Source organism: Gobius niger, assembly GCF_951799975.1.
Source record: "Gobius niger genome assembly, chromosome: 13".
In the NCBI taxonomy this organism is placed as follows: domain Eukaryota; kingdom Metazoa; phylum Chordata; class Actinopteri; order Gobiiformes; family Gobiidae; genus Gobius; species Gobius niger.
In genome coordinates, this window is record NC_136864.1 from 24,225,164 (window position 1) to 24,238,893 (window position 13,730).

Sequence of the window (13,730 nt, forward strand, 5' to 3'; positions counted from 1 at the left end):
CTCTCCATAATATGCTAAATTAAAGTGTCTTGTTACGTTTTATAGGATTGAATTACAGTAATATAGACAAATAAAAAACATGTAAGTTTAAATAAATGAATCTGAGAAAAGTAACACAATCATTTCGTTTAATTTCATATTATTTTTCACAAATGTTTTCAGGTATATTAACTCCAAGGACAATGAAGTGCTCTTGTCAACGACACAAAGCGCAGAGCTGCCTCATTCACTGGCAGCTCATTCTTTGACGGTAACATGATCCAAAAGGCTAAATCAATTTTCTCAATAGTTCCGTGTAAATCTCATTCACAAGTTGGGCCCCACTCCTATGAAGCACGACCCATAATCATAGTTTCTGTGATTTTCTCCCCATGCGGTAATGGCCTTGTGTGTTCACACAGGCCTGGGAGACCCCGAACACTTGCATAATGACATCCCCAGTCTAGAGCTTTTTCAATCATACTCTATATCCACGCTGCTTAACTAATTTGAGCCACTGTATCCGTTTAATGAAGTTCTTCCCCTGTGAATAATGAAGCAGATGTGCAGTGCTCTCGAGTCCACTAAGATAACGGCGTCACATTGACAGTTCTAAAGTTGAGTTGTTGAACTCGATCGCCCCAAATGAAAGGCGATAAGTGGAATATGCAAACAAGCGCCATTTTTAGCTGTACTCACCTATAATATTGTTACACGTTTTCAAAGTCTGCTCCTCACTGTCAGAAGAATCCATCTGAAAACACATCCGTAATCAATGCACTGAAGATTTTTTTTTTTTATGTTACATTCATTTAAACATGTCCACGATTTATTTAAAAATGTCCTCTCCACAGCAAAAAACAAATCTATGTCTTCACCGATAACTTGCGCTTTGTCCGCACATCAACATTATAGGCCTTTCCCAAGCAAATCGATTTAAATGCATTGCTTATTTGTAATTATTTCATGCCAAATCACAAATACCCATACTTTGGTCAAAAGGAAAAAACAGTATGTTGTCAACATTATTATTATATTTTGCCCTTGACACATTGTGAATAGTAGCGGCAAAAACACCTCTGTAGTGCATCCCATTTTTTTGGAGAAGTCCCCCCAAATTTGTTTTTATGTCAACATTACAAAGAGCTTCTAAAAACCCAGTAATATGTAAACACACAGAGTATTATGTTTTTGGTTGGGGAAAAAAAAAAAAAAAAAAAAAAAGAAAGTTTCAAAGGTGAGTGAAAATGTAATGACACTAAATAATGGGAGCAAAGTACCAACAGCACCTTTCTGTGTGTGTTTAGACAAAAATAGTTGCTAAAATCCATCCACTCTCGCGGGCTGTTGCTTGTGGCTCCCAAATAAAACCTATTAAACGTAATTATTCCGGGCTGATGGTGGCGTATAGTGGTCACAGGCCAGTGAAATCTGTGAGTCATAGGATATGCTGTTACTTTTCCCTGGTAATGGGAAACATGACTCCTCTCTCTCGTTTGCTGTTGTGATTGAAGGCACTGACCTGTCATACATTTATAATAGGGGAGCAGGTGTGGCAGTGATGGACCTTAATTTCCTTTAATAAACCTTTTATGTGGCACACTCTTAATGCCACGCCGGGCCCTCGGAGGTCCCGCTCATAATAGGTTCATTACTTTTGATTACTACAGCCTATTGAGACAAACAACTCCCAAACACTATAGATTACATTCTGTACCAACCAATGTAGCTCGTTAGTTTCGGGACACTTTCCCGCCTACAACGTTTGCTTTTTTTTGTGTGAATTAGATTTTTCTAAGGCAAAATGTTGTTTTTTGACGTCCGACAACCAGTGACTGCAACACGGACATTAAATCAAAGTTCAAATGATGTTATCAGTGGAGCTAAATATCAACACTGACTCACACGCAATTATTACTAAGACTTTTTTTTTTTTTTTTCCTCTGTTTGACATTTCGAAAGCTCAAACACTTTTTTTTTCTTCTTCTTTTTTTTTTTTTTACCACTGCATACTGTTATTTACCAAACAATACGATCCGACGAGAAATTACACGGTTTGATTGTCTCGTCAAACATATGAAGCGATGCAAGTTCCCCCCACAACGAGAAGCGATATCGAGATTTGAAAACGTTTTTTTGTTTTTTTTGGTTTGACAAAAAGAGACCAAGACCTCTGCGGGTGCACGGGCAGGTCGCCTGGCATGGCAACACGCACAAACATGTGACGCATAGTATTTACAAAGGAAGAACAAATAGACACATCTAGAGGCGCAAGGGGATATTTCAGTGGCAGAAGCATTTACTCCCTTACAGCCACTACAAGCCCATAGTTAATTAGCTTTGTAAAGAACAAATGCTGGTTGTTAGAAGCTCAAGCTGTTTATTTAGCTTTTTACATGTATTCTATATTTACACCGGTTTGAAGTATGCTTTAAAGTACTTGAATTATTAGGAAGTAAGACATATGAAATAAGATTCTTCTCCCATTTGAAACATTCGAGTTAAGATGTTATGTTAACGCTAGAGTTGGCACCCAAAAGTTGTCTTAAAAATGGCATAAGAGGAACAAGCCGAGGACCGGAGGCAGCCGTCTATTTAGAGTAAGCGAGCAAAAAACATTTTAAAGCATGTATTATCTTCACGCCACCCACAGCTTTGCATAAAGTCAAACCAATCTCAGTTTATGATCGGTCAAAGAAGCAGCAACACTACACCACTTAGCGTGCTACTTATCCAAAACACTGTTACGCAATCATGCCTCCTCAGAGAGACTCCTCATCCCCATGGCTTGTCTTGAACTTTACGCGGAGCCTCGTGGCGACCGTGTTTACCTTCCACTGTAGTTTCGCGAGGTCTTTGTCGGATGAGACGCCAGATCCACCTCGTTCGCTCTGGTTGACGCTTACACACTTTTGGCGGATCGAGAAGTGCTCTTGCTGTTTATTTTCTGGGGAGAGAAAAGGAAGAGAAAGACAATCTTTGTTTATTTTTATTATTTTAAACTCCAATCACATAACTTTTTTTGTCCTGCAAATTTGTCCGTTTTTTCAACCGGTTTTTATATATTTAAGTTCTACACCAACACATCGGCGTCAAATGTTTTGTGAAATATCAAAAAGGCAAAGAGACACCCTGGTTGTGAAGCTTCTGCACATATTTGCTGCACACATGTACGGCCTAAGACTCCTGGGTTCGAGTCCTGGCTCCGACAGTTTGCTGAATGTCTCTCCCTGCTCTTCACCCACTTTCTCCCCGTGCTGTCCTGTCTAATACAGACTACAGGCTAGAGCTGCATGATATGAGGAAAGCATTGCAATGTTTAATAACCATCCTGACTATTTCATTACTGATTTTATTGTCATATTTCAACAACACAGTACATTCAATTAAATTCCAACAGAAACCGTAAGCGTCAAGTTTGTCATAAAACAAAAGTAAACTTAAAAACTGCAAAATCATGACCAAAACGAGGCACATTTTTGAGTTACTGTCTGTTTTGGTTTTTGCACGAGTGTAATGGAAAGTGGGAAACTCAGTGATTTTGCGATACATTGTGGCTTTTTGCGATACGGATATTGCGTCACCTTGCATTGCGGCAACGATAATTTTGTGATTAAAAAAATCAGCTCTACAACTGGCTCAATTTTTAAATAAAAGTTTAAACTATGAGGTCCACACTTTTGCCAGTACTACATTTGCTCCGAGTACATTCATCTTGATGATGGAAAAAAGCCGCACAAAAACATCCTCGCCCGGAATAGTTCACATAACGTAAATTGATTGCGTGACAGAGATTAAATTGCTTGCTCCTAATTAATACAAGAGACATCTAAGAGGCAAACAAGGCCAGAGACAATGACTACATTAAGCCTCTTCACTTCATAGATCTTATTATGGAATTACATATTTCTGTTTGCTTTGAAAAACAACAACATGATAATCTTAATTATAGCTCACAGTAGTTCTTTTCCCCCAGAAAAGCAAAAACTAGAGGGGGGGGGGGGGTTGTTGGGGAGGGGAGTTGTAGTAGGGAGGGCATTCACTCACTTTGATTAGCATATGAAAAAAGACTTCTATTTGAGCTGGTTCGTCATCTGCTGAATCATATTTATGCATCTCCCCCCCCTCCTCTTAACGCACTAGTCCAAGACAAATACGACTCTTTCCCCTCTTTTCGTCTAGAGGGGAGACGTCTCTTGGGGGAGGTGGGGTGGGGTGGGGGGTGCACAGGAGTAGGGGGGGGTAGGGGGGGGTGCCTGACGCCGTGGTTTCATGAGATTTTAGTACGTGTTAATCTGGCTGCTAGCTGTCCTTGAGCAAGCCCCGGTTTTCCCCCTTAACCCCATCTGCTAGCATTCCCACCACAGCGCGCAGAGAATGGGCCGCCACCGAGGGGAGAGGGGAGTAGGGGAGGTGCAGAGGGGAAGGGGGGGGGTCGCCGCCTCCCCCCCTTCAGTCCGGGCAAATCATGAATAACCATCGTCTAGTCACCATTATCGCGCGGCCGGACGCGGCGGAGATAAAGAGGGGGGGCTGGGAGAGGATATGTGTAAAATACCCTTCAGATAGCGCCACTCCGACTTGTAAGCGGCGGCAGGAGTTGTTGTTATTACGGCTAATAACGCCTTATTAATACAGTGCAGCTGCCTTGGATATTCATCGCTGACCTTGAGGCTTTTGCGCGTCCCGGAGTTGTCCGCTTATCCGCGCACTTGGGGGAAACGCTCCCCCCTTTGTAATTAGCGCGGCACGCATAAACTCTCTCTGATACCTCGTCTCGGAAAAACCAATAAACCTAGTCCCGCCAGTAAGCAAAGTAAGTATTCTTGGAGAGAGACAGAGAGAGAGAGAGCATAAAATTAATTACATTATTTACATTTCCTTTTCAGATAGGAGGGTAAAGGGTGGTGGTGGTGGTGGTGGACGCGGTGGTGGTGGCGGTGGTGGGGAGGAGGACGTAAGGGGGTCCAGGCGAGATGATAGAGGCAAATGAGATTACACAAAATAAGATTTGAAAATGTCAGAGCCGCACACTCCAACCAACCAACTGTTATGATTAGATTACTCTTTTTAATATAATTACCGGCTAAGGCTGTGCGTGGAAACAATGTGCATGTAAAAAAAAAAAAAAAAAAAAAACGCACTGATTCGCCATTCTCTCTTTTTTTTTTTTTTTTCCCTGCGCGAGCCGCTCTCTCTTAACCTTTCTTCAACAGTATCATTTTGAATTATAGGAAACGCATGGGTGCTTTCGTGCAAGGTCACTGTCTGGTGTGTGTTGTATACTCACCCGCCCTCCCCACCCACCACCCAGACGCCCCCACTCCTCTTCCACCCCTTCTCTTCTTCTTGTTGTTGTTGTTGTTGTTTTTTTATTCTCTCTCCCCTATCCTTCCAGAAGCGCACCGAGCGAAGGGGTTAAAACTGGAATGGATTTAATTATGGAATGAATGGAATTATAATGCGCCTGCAGCAAGTTTTCCTCCTTATTTATTAAAGCAGCTGATGGGCCAGGTTTGATGAGCCACTTCTGGCATAATTGAGTCATCACACAAAGAGGGTTCCTCGCATTCAGAGTGGTTTTATCAGCAGCAAACAGACCTGATTACTGGCAATTACACTCCGATCTAGGGGAAGGAGGGGAAAAGAAAAAAAAGAAAAAGAAAGAAGGGTAAACGTGTGGGGTAACTTCTGTGTTTATAGTTTACCCCGGGAATAATTTTCACATTAATTTTACATGCTAAGTGTTTTCTGTTTATGTATAATAAAAGAGCAAACAGCCCGAGATAGCACCTTTGACTTTCACATCGCCTTGTAATGAAGGATACGGAAAGAGATCGGAATTACGCCTATGGGGAACTTTGCAAAGTAAGCTTAGCAAGGGAGAGAAAAAAAAGGAAAAAAAAAAAAAAGAGGCTTGATGCTGCAGCGAAAGGTGAGCTGGCAGAAACATACCTGCTTTTCAGCTCAGAAGTAAAAGGATGATTGCTTTTGCCAAATGTTATTGAGATGCAAATGGATCCATGATGAGCTAGACTCACATTAAAATTAACTCAACAAAGTATTTAGATAAACAACTTTTTCTTTCTCTGTTTTGGGAGTTTTTTTGTGAGTTCGCCAGGGAACCATCAAAAGCCCAAATTCCAGCTGGACCCCAACTAAAATAGCTTTATTTCAGGAATTGGAGGGAGCAGACTGTTCTTTTTTTTTTTTTTTTGGGTCTAAAATTTGATCCGGAGAGATTTCGAAGTTTGCCATTATAATTACAGTTCACTATGCGAGATAATTCCTTTCATGAATTAATTCTATTTGTAGAGCTAATACAATTGGTTTTCCAAAACGGTTCCTTTAAACGGCGTCAATACTGTTCACTGGTACCATACGTTGTTATAAAGAAGGCCAAATGATGGACAGTATACAAAGTCCGCATGTGAAAACCGATGCGTTTTCTGAGCATTCCTCTGTCTGACAGTGGATACGGATTCACGCAGAGAGAGTCAAAAATCTTGAAGTCAACTGCGATTTCAGATATAACAGCCTCACAGCTACCCTGACGGCCAAGCAAAGTGTTTGTGCCTTTTGCCAAAGAGTACTCTTATAGAGGAGCTGTATTGGCACCGCATCACTTCTCCAAGACCGAGATGCTTCAATAAAAGAACACAGCTCACTGAATTCTTAACAGACAATTAGGAGCCTGGCTTTGCCGCGCTCGCTTCAATGATTTGCTATGATGGCATAACTACAGGGGAAACTTGTCGTTGGAGGGAGTTCGCAAGAGTCCCATGAAACAGTCAGATGGTGACACCTTTGCCGAGGTGGTCGACGATTCTTGTCATCGCTTTCCAAAGTCACCCCAAAGCCGTCCCTCTAAATTGAGTTCATCTGGAGCTGGACCACTCGGAGGCACCAAGTCCAGACTGTTTCTTCTAACATCAAAGGGCCAATTTCTGTTTTTGACCAAATTTTCGGGTGCTTTTAGTTCTCTTATCAGATAAATGACAGTCTGGACGCAATGCTATTTTATTCACAAACATTTCAATCCAATTTGGAGCACCAAAATATTGAGACAAATAAAATTAGTATCGCCTCTGACGACACTGTGCATCAATGGCATAATAAATGGAGTGGCAGACAATTTATGCTTTGGCAAGTGTCCAGTCTGCTCGGGCATAGTGTGTTAGCTAGAAATTTCGAAAATGGTGTTGTGAAAATGCTTCTTCTTTTTTTCCTTTTTTTCCCCCAAACCTGTCTAATTTAGGGGACAGGTGTTTGGGGAAAAAGAAGTTCCAGCCTTGGTGCAACAATGAGCAACGTAATCCTGCTTATTGTTCCAACCCAAGGAGAGGCCTTTTCATAGAAGAGGTCTGCTGAATGCTACCAGGTGGTCTGCAATTTGGAGAAAACGTAGTAACCGTTCCAGATAATCCCTCCTCCTGCACTGGCACAAAAGGCAGGTCTCCGGTGCGGCTCCGGGGGGCTCTCCCGGGGCAAAGGCAAAAGTTGATGGCGAGCACACACAGCGCCTGAAAGGAGTCAGGGGCTCGAGCAGTGATTCCTAATCAGATTGCGCCGAAGTGAACAGCCCGCATGGCAGCTGTAGTTTTCCCAGGGTTAATTACCTTTCACTGCTCTCTCTAAATGAGTCAGCTGTTCCTGTCATTAAACAAGTCCACTCTATCTCCCGTGTCCTCCACATGCACACGTTCACAGAGAAGCACACCTTTGTTTCATTGTTTACACATGCGTTCGGATTAGTGTGGACCATCTAAACAGTCATTATAACCTTTTTAGCGCGCGCCACTGTATCTCAGATTGATAATTCAACTGGCGGGGATTGCTTGTGGTGGCAAGCAGAGTCATGAATGATAAATAGCATCTAATTTAGGAGACTTTAATGCGCTCAATGTTTAAATCACCTGACTTTAATCCACTTCACATTAAAAAATAAATACAATGACGGCAATATAAACAAATAAAGCGCACAAACAAATTAAACAAACAACAGAAAAAACGCCCTTCAGACAACAAATAGAGTGCAATGGAGATTTGCAGAAAGTGTAAACATTTCAATATTTATCTATATTGCATTAAAGCTATAATAAATATTCTAAAATGAAAAAAATGACTCCAACAAATGGAGTAATAGACATGTCCATCGTCAGGACAATCTGTCTAAATCTCAACGTAAACATCCTTAATGGCGTCTACATAAAAATACCCATATGCACAAACATAGGCACATGAGCACATACACAAATATGGAGATGCACTCGTGGGTCCGGCTCGGTTGCATTTGTCTCGTCATTGATTTTGAACAATCTGTTTGCTTACTGAGCCCAGTGGCTCTGGATACAGGGGGGAGTTTTAAGTGATTTTTGCCACTGTATGGCGAAATCCCTCGGCCACCTGGATTACAAACTCTAGTCCTTTAACTCATGCCAGTATAAATCCGTGTTAACTCGGATTTACCTCTGGCATATGAATTCTCAATCTGCGTAAGCTTTGTTTGGAAGGACTCGAACATAAGTATTCCGTGCAGTGAGGATGCCCATTGCAAGATTCGTATTTGAATAAAAAAAAAGTCTGCTGCCTTGAAGCCGCTCACTAGACTAACTAGACCCAAGCTGGGTTGTAATACTTTTGAAAGAGAAAAAATCTGGTCCAGAACCAGGTGGAAGTGGGCAATAAAGGCTACGTAACCATGGCAACGTGCATAAACTCTGTGGTCAAGAGTTTAATCAGATTCCTCATACCAAGATCTTCGCTTTGCTTATTGTCAGACGAACATTATTTGCTCAGTTGTTCAAACAAACGGCCCCGTCTGCTTCCAAAGCTAGTGATCATGATAAAATAAAATATGGCACTAGCAGCCTGGAGGATCTAAATTAAGCATTAGCCAATATCCATACAATCTCTCTCACACACACACTTCTGCGCTCGTCAAGTTAAGCCAGTCTATTTTGTTCTTAAAAGGTTAGCAGGGCTGGTTTGCGAGTTTGATCCGGGCTTGCCAAATCAGCAGATGGTCCATGAATATGATTATATGCACCAATAAAAGGAGTAATCTTTAACAAAATGTAAATTTGACTTAAGTCCAAGGTTTAATATACGCAATGGACTTTAACCCACTTTCCAGACCGTCACTGGAGCATGATAAGCTAATGCACTCGCAAAATTCTGTATTACTGCAACCTCTGTGTACTCCAATTCAAATGGATGAAAAAGGTCGGCGGGGGGAGAGAAAAAAAAAAAGTGGCCATAAGTGTGCTGTGGAGAAGCCAAATCTATCCACTCTGGAGAGAGTAAACAGCCGAGCAATCAATACGAACTAAGCATGGCAGCTTAGCAAGACGCTTTCTAGTGCCTCTGTAAGATTTTCTTTTTTAGATAAATTCCACTCGTAGAATCAGCAACAATAACAAGCAGCTATATATATATATATTAAAAAAACACACACTCATAAAAGTCCTTGAGCTAATTTGAAGTTCAAGTACAGCACCGACAAGTAGCGGCGGGAAAAAGAAAAAAAAAAAGTTTGGAATTCAGCAGCACGCGTCTCGCCGCCTGCACTAGTGACCTATCTCGCCAGGCTCTCGGCGAATCATCAAACAGACACCAGCTAGCGCCTCTCCCGCTAACATGTCCGTCAGGGGCTAGGACCGCCGGCTCCACTTACCATGCCCTTATTAGCCTTTGTTTTGCGTCTCATGGTTGACATCGGGGAGGAGACGGAGCAGAAGGAATATCGAGGTGGCGTCCGGGGCTAGTCCAAAAAGCCTTCGCTGCTCATTCAGAAGAGAGCGCGTGTGTGTGTGCGTGTGTGTGCGTGTGTGTAGTGTGCGTTTGAGCAGGGACACTCTGATTTTCACCCGAAACGCTCAGCTTGTTTTTTTTTTTTTTTTTTTCTGTAGCCTTTGTGTCATTCACTTAACAACCAATCTCATTAGCCGCTGAGTTACAATGGGCTGAATTATTTTTCTGTACAAATACACCACAGGGCGATCCTCAAGGTAAGATCTTGTGAAGGTCTTTTTTTTTTTTTTTTTTTTTATCACAAAAAAAAAAGCTGGGGGAAAAAAAAGAAAAGAAAAACCAAAGTATGAATCAATGGCCACAGTGACATGTACGTGGGGCTCGTGTATAGGCTGAAACTAAACACCCATTAGAAAGTGGTTTTAATTGAGAAATGAGATTTATATTCCTTAGGGGCTACAATAAAGAGAGTGCAAATGCGTAATTATAGAGCGTAATTAATATATACATGTATCCTTGACTTGATCATGATACTACGTGTAATTGGTAATTCGAGATTGAAAAGGCTCCGCTCCGGCCCGAGACAAAACACTGGAAGTGAGTTATTGAGCGCGTATGGGAGATATAGTTTTATATGTCTTTGAAGCGGTGCTCATTATCGCACAGCAGTCGAGCCCATGTAAATTGTTGCCATTGTAAGCACTTGAAGTCATGACAGCTGTCTATAAGCATCAGGGACATGTCTATTGGCCAACTTGACCCTTGTTAGAAAAACAAAACAAATAGAAAAAAAAAAGAGAGGAGAATAGTGCAGCTTGGGACTGGCGAGCCGGGTCACTGGAGATTTTCCAGACAAACGCGGCTCGGGGGAGGGGAGGGGTGTAAGGGGTGGCGGCGGCGGCGGTGGGGGGGTTGGAGAATAAAAAGGACAGGCTCAGAATCTCATTTTAACAGACCGCACACAATCTGGGCTCCCACAGAACTATCTCTGCCTGACCGCTTTCTATTTAGCCCTTATCAGTGTTTACCAACCGCTAGTTTTCTTTCATTCATACTGTGAGGCAGTTCTCTTACTATCAGTCAACAGCTGACACCGTGGAACAGCCTCAAAGGCAAGAGGAAGGGATCAAAACTAAACCAAAGCTGTTTAAACAATACAACAGAGGAAATAAATTCATAAATCCTAATTCTTCCCAGCCCACAAGGGTATAAGCAGATCCTTTATAGTTAGGCCAGCAAGCACAAGCGTAGCCAATGAGGTACACAGCAATCAAGGTAAATTCTGAAATATATTTAGAAAAAAGCAGGGCGGAAAAAAGGGGAAAAAAAAAACATGTTATATTAATTGGGAGCATTTCATAGTCGTGCCCTGTCAAGCTTACGGTACAGATTTAATAAAAGGCTTTTCAGAAGGGGTTTATGTGTGAGCAAAATCCTACCTGAACATGTTTAAATCAAGCGGGAAATTACAGATAATATACACATTTGCACGTTCTAGTATGTCATTTTAATTTGGTCAATAATGATTGATTTTTAATATCTTTTCAGTTCAAGGGTTCAAGCAGATTTTGGGGTCTTTCAGGCATTTGACTTTAAAGAGTATGTATTTAGAATGAATACTTGATAATGATTATGTTTTGAAGTTCATACATGTAAAATGAAATGTAAAACCTGTGCCTATAATAACTTGACACATATTTCCCCCCATGTTATTTATAAAAACGTTTAGATAATAAATAAAATTAGAAATTATTTTTTACATCGCATAACCAGCTCTTAAGCTGAGCTCTCCTCTCATTGAAGATTTCGTATTTCAAACAATACTGAAAAACACTTTGATTTAAAACCTATTGCTTTAGACAGGTTTTTTTTTTTTTTTTTACTCCAACAGTGCTGTTCAAAAGTTAAGTAATTAATTACATTTATCCTTTGGCCAGCTGTTCTACGGCAGATGGATCATTCCTGAAACCTTGCTGAATTAAATCCACATAATTCACTTTCCTGGATTAGTTTGCGTATATATATATATATAAAACAGGTAACGCTTTCACTTAAAGGCTGATTAGTTTAGTGTTTAGCGTTTCGATAATAACCTTAACATTGGAAACAAAACGGCGAGCGTAAACTAATGACTTTCTTTCTTTCTTTCTTCTTCATGTCAGGTGTCTGTACTCGAAACTAAGCGACGAAGTTTTTACAGCCTGCTGTTTTTTCCGCAGTGCTGGGCAGCAGCACCATGGACAGTTCCCAGGGCCAGGTTACATTTATGTGTTGTGTAGCAACTAACATCCCTTTGAACAGGAGGGCGGGGGCGGGGGCACATAAGAAATAATGTCCTTTACTTATCACTGCTCCAGCACACAGCCCTTAACATGGAGGATGCCGCTTTTGTCGCTTGAACAAAGTCAAGCGCCGCAACTTTACAAAACCCTGTATGGCGCTTTATGTAACTCAGAAAAAAAGCAGCGCGATCATGGGCGTTTGGCAGCAGCATTTATTGTAATGACTTTTACGGTTCAAGCTGGAAAGATGAAAGAAGAATGACTACGCTTATGTCACTTTTGAAACTTTGTAAAACTATTCTCTCAAAGGGTTTTTACGCAAAACTTTGAAATCCCTGAAAAATGATAGAGGACAGAAAATACAAATTCACTGTTGGAAACACACACAGGCAAGAGCACAAGAAAACTGACCTCCTCTTCAGAAATCACTTAACTCTTCATTTCAAAATCAAAATCGCAAATACAAATCTCTAGAGCAGGATTCCCAGAGCGTATGTTGAAGTTCTGGTTGATGATAAACTTTTCCCACCCAAGTGTCCGCGCTCTTAAATCAATAATTGCTCTGGATTCGGCTGAGCGCCTGTAGCATCAAAGTTAAGCCTTGTAAGAAACATACACAAGTTCACTCTCTATGATATTACTATTTCCATTAGCGCTTGGAACCGTCCCGCCGACAACATTTAAACACCATTCAAGAGCATCGTCTGAAAAGTCCGCTCTTCCACTTTTTGAGAGTTGTGAAACTTGAGCCGTATTTCTATTCTCTCTTCTTTTTTTTTTTTTTCTTTTTACACAAAGTTCAGCCAGGACCCGATAAAAGACTTGCGCCGCTGTTCAAACAAAGTTATTGGAACACAGATTCAGCGTTTAAGTGCATTAGGCTCAGTGCACTTGTATGTACAGCTGTCACTGTCAAACCCACAGGCAAAAGCTGACAACGCTTTGTCTCAGCGCACAATGCAAACATGTGTTCTTCTAAGACAAGCTTAGACTGCACACAAACGCTGCGAATTTAATCTAGGTAGGCAGTGTCTCGTGCTATCTGGACGTATCAAAAATAGGTCATGCCTTTCACAAAACAGTTTGAGCCATTTAATCTCCTGTTCGAGCTGTCTGGAAACCTGGGCAGAAGCTACAATCACTACAGTTCAACAATTAGGAAATAGGAGTAAAATGTAGAGTTGAGACGCTGTCATGTCTGCTTATTAACACATGCAATTCTGATCAAACTTCAACAAAGAAATGCTCTGTTTTAAAATAAAGTTCTTACTGTCACATTCAGCTCTCTGTTTAGTAGCATTAGGACATTGACAGTATCTAGCAGCGTTAGCTCTGAGCCGTGTCATTCACGCCGGCGACGCGGAGGATCAGTGGCGATAAACGCTGACCAAACTGACAGTAATATTAAATAAAGAAAAGAACTTTGACACCAACCTAGCGCTGTGATCCAAAAGTTTGATTTTCCCCCAGTCTCTTGATAGCCGAGCCGGTGCTGTGGCTTTGAAAGGTAGTCCCCAGGAATATGACATACTGTGCCTTTGACAGCCTCGAGATAAGCACCTGCGTTCGGGTCCCTTTTTACGTCACACCTCCCCATTCACAGCCCTTCAACATGATGCACATTTGCACATCAACAGCCACCAACCCCCTCCTCGCTCCACTCCCACATCCGCACAACACACAAACAGGCACACAAGGAGGCAGATGCGCGCACTA

At 41.6% G+C, this 13,730-nt stretch overlaps 1 long non-coding RNA gene across 1 annotated transcript; it reads right to left on the reverse strand.

Moving 5' to 3' along the window:
- Positions 1-707: 707 nt before the first annotated feature.
- Positions 708-9,878, reverse strand: LOC306972557. Its single transcript, XR_013793503.1, has 3 exons — positions 9,656-9,878; positions 2,811-2,926; positions 708-733 (listed from the first exon to the last, which is right to left on the reverse strand). It is a non-coding gene; the product is annotated as an uncharacterized lncRNA (long non-coding RNA).
- Between the last annotated feature and the right edge of the window lie 3,852 nt (positions 9,879-13,730).